The sequence below is a fragment of the Salvelinus namaycush genome, chromosome 20 (genome assembly GCF_016432855.1).
Source record: "Salvelinus namaycush isolate Seneca chromosome 20, SaNama_1.0, whole genome shotgun sequence".
NCBI classification, from domain to species: Eukaryota; Metazoa; Chordata; class Actinopteri; order Salmoniformes; family Salmonidae; genus Salvelinus; species Salvelinus namaycush.
Window position 1 is genome coordinate 48,484,022 of NC_052326.1, and position 6,303 is coordinate 48,490,324.

Consider the following 6,303-nt stretch of genomic DNA (forward strand, 5'->3'; position numbering starts at 1 on the left):
CCCCATATTCACTCAGTGTCCCCTCCTTACACTCCCCACATTCACTCAGTGTTCCCCTCCTTACACTCCACACATTCACTCAGTGTTCCCCTCCTCACACTCCCCATATTCACTCAGTGTTCCCCTCCTTACACTCCCCATATTCACTCAGTGTTCCCCTCCTTACACTCCCCATATTCACTCAGTGTTCCCCTCCTTACACTCCCCACATTCACTCAGTGTTCCCCTCCTTACACTCCCCATATTCACTCAGTGTTCCCCTCCTTACACTCCCCATATTCACTCAGTGTTCCCCTCCTTACACTCCCCATATTCACTCAGTGTTCCCCTCCTTACACTCACCACATTCACTCAGTGTTCCCCTCCTCACACTCCCCACATTCACTCAGTGTTCCCCTCCTCACACTCCCCATATTCACTCAGTGTTCCCCTCCTTACACTCCCCACATTCACTCAGTGTTCCCCTCCTTACACTCCCCACATTCACTCAGTGTTCCCCTCCTTACACTCCCCATATTCACTCAGTGTTCCCCTCCTTACACTCCCCATATTCACTCAGTGTTCCCCTCCTCACACTCCCCACATTCACTCAGTGTTCCCCTCCTTACACTCCCCATATTCACTCAGTGTTCCCCTCCTTACACTCCCCATATTCACTCAGTGTTCCCCTCCTCACACTCCCCATATTCACTCAGTGTTCCCCTCCTTACACTCCCCATATTCACTCAGTGTTCCCCTCCTTACACTCCCCATATTCACTTAGTGTTCCCCTCCTCACACTCCCCACATTCACTCAGTGTTCCCCTCCTTACACTCCCCATATTCACTCAGTGTTCCCCTCCTCACACTCCCTATATTCATCCCACACAATAGACCCATTTCTCTTGGCAATCACAGATTACAGTCTAGCTGTATTGTGTTCACCTCTCTCTCTAAAGCCTAAATGAAAGGATAATTGTAGGGTTTATTGGGTAAAGGGTGGCTGCAGAGAGACAGTGAGACAGAGAGGTATGATGTTTTGATAACTATGAGATTATAGTAACTCATTATAAGGGGATCGTAAATGCTTATGATAAGTTTTATAACACATTATAAATGCATCATCGGGTGTTATAATTGCTTTAAGTAAAGTGTTACTAAGGTTTTAAATCAAAAGAGTGAAGTTAGATTCTGAGAGGTATTTTAAAGGAGAACACTTAGTTTGTTTTATACGTTTTTATTTTATTTGCTCATTAAGATTGAAATAGTTATATTTAAATCCCAAGAAACAAAAACATATATATATATTTTAAGCTATTCTTGTTTTAATTGTGAAATCTTAAACAATTGTCCCAGCAGACGGAAACTGTGGTCTGACTTCATTGGTTGCAGCCTATGGACCGAAGGCTGAAATCCAGAGGCGTTATGCTGGTGGAATGTTTACACACAGTTCAGTCCAGTTAATTTAAATTCTTTGACTGAGTGACATTAAACCAGTCTCGTGTTTTATAATAATTTTAAAAAATCACTAATAAATTGACAATTGAATGTGACCTAAACATATCTGCTTTCGTGGCCATTAGCTGTTCACAGTAAATAGAACATAAAACCATGATGGACTACTTAATACACTGTTAAGACATCTGGGTTGCGGGTTACCAACCCAAACAAGTGATTCTACCCTAAATTCAATTATCATTTGATTGAATCTGAAAATAACGCGGCATATTAGATAAGTACAAAATCTGTTGCATTGCAGTTCACAAGTCCCTTTCAAAACACATTATTGTGACTTATTCAAGATATCTTTAGACAGTCACAAACTTTTATATTTATCAGCAGTGGATCCATTATATTTACCAGGAGTGGATCCATTATATTTATCAGGAGTGGATCCATTATATTTATCAGGAGTGGATCCATTATATTTATCAGGAGTGGATCCATTATATTTATCAGCAGTGGATCAATTATATTTATCAGGAGTGGATCAATTATATTTATCAGGAGTGGATCCATTATATTTATCAGCAGTGGATCCATTATATTTATCAGCAGTGGATCAATTATATTTATCAGGAGTGGATCCATTATATTTATCAGCAGTGGATCCATTATTTTTATCAGGAGTGGATCCATTATATTCATCAGCAGTGGATCCATTATATTTATCAGGAGTGGATCCATTATATTTATCAGGAGTGGATCCATTATATTTATCAGCAGTGGATCCATTATATTTATCAGCAGTGGATCAATTATATTTATCAGGAGTGGATCCATTATATTTATCAGGAGTGGATCCATTATATTTATCAGGAGTGGATCCATTATATTTATCAGGAGTGGATCCATTGCATTTATCAAGAGTGGATCCATTGCATTTATCAGGAGTGGATCTATTATATTTATCCGTAGTGGTTTCTTTGCATTCATCAGGAGTGGATCCATTATATTTTCAGGAGTGGATCCATTGCATTTATCATGAGTGGATCCATCGCTAAGATAAAGTCAGGAAGAGCAGAGCTTCCTATGAAAATATTTATCATTCCACGAACCTTTGGCTGTAGAGGAGTTTGGATTTAATTTGTGTTTTCTTAAGAGGGGGTGCCTCACGGTACAGGATGGGGAATTCTCCTCGATCCAGGACTTTAGGCTCCTGCTTATTCACGATTTATTAGACTCAAGTAATAGGAACCATGAAGGGAGAGGGTTCCGCGAAGCAGAAGGCTGTTCTAAAAATGGGGCCTAATGTTATTAAGATACGAAACACCGTGTTAAATCAAACCCCCCAGCACAAACTGCCTTCGGTTTGTGGTCCACTTTTTTTTCATTCCCCAAATGTTATTTGTGGGGGTAGAAATTCAGATAGGGATCAGGTTTCTGATGATTTATATTCAGTCTTTTGCTTCGATAACAAAACTCTGTGGTTGATGCAGTGTTTGCTCCACAAGTATATTTCAGATAATTGACTTGGATAGAGAATATTTGGATACAATTGGGAAAAAGAGTTAATATGAGTCCTATTTCATTAGATGAATACTTGGTTGTTTTCTGAAATACAAAATGGTGGGTTGTAATCTAGCTGCCAATGCAGTTTCATGGAAAATAAACACAAACAGAGATGGATTTGCTCAAAACAATGATATTTGATAGATATGAAATGAATACTGTTCCTGGGTCTGGACCACATGCCTGTAGGCCTATAGGAAGGAGGGCAGAATTGAGTACACTTTCAGCCAATATAACTGAATGATACTATCTTCAGTTAACTGAATACGTTAAGTACTGTACTATCACAGTCGGCCGGTAGCCTAGCTGTTAGAGAGGCAAGCCAGAATCTGGAGGATTGCCAGGTCGGAGCCCGGGTCCGACGTGAAAAACCTGTTGGTAAATGAGCTGGAAACCTAAGAGTTGCTGGTATCAAATCCTAGATACTGTTGTGCCCTTGAGCAAGGCACTTATAACCCCCCACAACAGCTGCCCAGTGTGGCAGCCCCCCGCACCTCTCCAAAAACCTCTATGTGTGTCTTTCAGAGGGGTTGGGTTAAAAGCAAAATTCATATTTTGGTTGGACTGTGTGTGTCTTTCAGAGGGGTTGGGTATTTTTGGTTGGACTGTGTGTGCGATCGACCAATAAAGTGATCTCAATCTTAAATGTTAATATATGAATTAAAGATATAAAGGTCAATAAATATATGATCGATAAATGTATCATTATTTTAATAGCTTTCCTATAAGTCTTATGGAAATGTATGTATTGTAATATTTGATCACCTCAACATTTCAAGTAAATGAATATCCATGTGCAAGTGATGACTGAACGTTTCTTACATGCAGTATTAGGTGTGGAGCAAAATGTCAATGGAACTCTTGTCTGCATTTCTCAGACACAAAATAATGCTTTTGTTATTTTTTGTGCTCCGAGCAAGAAGCCGAGATCCAGACTGAACGCTTCTGAACGAAGCTGCCGTGATCTACGAGTGTTTAAAGGTGATTGGAATGGCTACCAAAACACAGAGGGCCATTTTAGATCGGAGCTATGAAGGGGTCCTTGAGAAATATGAATACCTGTCTTTGGAAAAATCCTTAGTGTGGTTCCCTTAAATTACTTAATTAGTTTCCTGGCAAGAAAAAGGCCTCTGTGATTAGCTGTATTCTTCAGTACTTAGGCCAAGCACAAGTGTTGAAAGGATTCAACTGCCACCAAGAAAAATAAAGAGCTTTAAAGAAGTAGGACCGAATGGTATACTCCCCCAACACTACCCTTAGTATAGAGACAGACAATTTACTCCACCACACACACACACACACACACACACACACACACACACACACACACACACACACACACACACACACACACACACACACACACACACACACACACACACACACACACACACACACGCACAAACTAAGTGATTTGGCGTAAATAAAACTTATGGAAAAACGTATATTTACAAATCAGTAGATGGACAACTCACACCAAGTCAGGTTCCTTGGACTGTAACGCTACCATGGAGTAAAAAGGTTATGTTGTTAAAAAAATAGATTTTACTCAATCGGGGTCTCAACTTACTGTTGAGTGTTAGAATAGTGGAACACACAAGGTGCAATTTCATCAGTTTTTCTCTTCTTATGTCAGTCAGTGACAGTCACTCGAAGCCATGTCAGATAACCATTTTGTGATTGGTAAATTAGTTTAGCCTGCTATCTAAACTTGTAGTAATCATGGTTAAATTACCGCCAGGGGCCCCCATTGATTTTGTTAGTCACTCGCACCCAGATATCATATTAAAAGACTGCAACCATTTCTCTCCACCACATGGCAAAATGTATAGAATTGCAAGGAATTAGATGTAAAACTGCTAATTTTTCTCTCCACCCTTTTCAAAATGAGTAGAATTGCATAAAATGAGATAGAAAATGGCTAAATCTTCTCTCAGACCCATGGCACAACATGGAGAATTGCAGCAAACTTGCTTAGCTAAAAGGCTAGGGCTCAGACTGCATGTGTGGGTATGGATGTGGGTACACAGACCCGCGAGCCGCTGCGGCCCCTCGTGATGAGTTCCGATTTTCTGAAGAAGGCACAGTGATGCCGAAACGTTGGTGATTAACCCAATAAATTACTGGGAGTTTATATATGGAGTGTGTGACTCTCTTTATTTATTTATTTTTATAGTTCCGAATTTTTGTGGCCATCAAATTTGCCCATCCCTGCTCTAGCCTATAATATACAACGAGAATAATATGATTATATTGATCAGACCTAATTTAAATTCTCATAATGTTGTTGAAATGATAGACATAACAAATATAGGTCTAGGTCTACTCTATGAGCTATACTGTCAAGTAGGTGTTGTGTGAGCTTTAACCTGCAGTGCAATGTATTTCAAAAAGTTTCCAAATGAGGAAACTAGCTTACTGTACTGTACATTCTGATTGGAAATAGAATTGAAATGTCTTTGTCTGACAGGCTCCTTCATTATATGCATAGTATTTTACTGCAATGCAAACTTCTAATAATAATTTAAAAAAATGTAAATACATGGAGGAAGGACACTTCTGATAAGAAACATCAGTCACTGTCCCATATACTGTAGCCACATTTATATGCTGTGAATTTAGTTTTCAAGTGAGTAGGCAGTAGGCTAGCCTGAATGATGAAGTCAAATGGGTATTGGTGATATTTACTAAAGAAAGATCCTATAAATACTATGCAATTTTACCATTAATGTTCAAAATGAAGTTTTGTGGGAACTGAAGTGGCCTACATAGTCGGTCAGTTGAAACGGCTAGGAGATGTTTAACAGAGCCGATGAGTTGGTTTAGGCCCAAAACCAACCAAAATTATGAGTATCATCATTTTTATATGTATTGCCCCGCTCTGGTAAACTATTGTTTGAAAAACAATACAGGCCGAATTAAACTTTGGTTAAACTTTTTCTGTAGAATTGTACCCTATAACCTATAAAGATAATTCAAGTGCTCAAAAAATCGATTACTGCACACAGAATGAACACAGGCTATTCATTTTTCTGAACAGGCAATAATACTTTTGAAAAGCAATATGATATTCATACTCATATGAATCCACTTACCATGATTTAGGTCGAAAAAAAATCCGGTAGTTGTTCAACACTGTTCTCTCTCCATATGGCGTAGCGTGTTCAAATCTCTATAGCAAAACGTTTCTACAGATGAAACTGGAAGGTTCAACGCAGGATACGTCTTTACTCACTGTGGATGGCTATTTATTATTCTTCAAAGTGATGATGACTGCAGATTTTAGAAATGTGTGCGCACTTAGTTTGGATT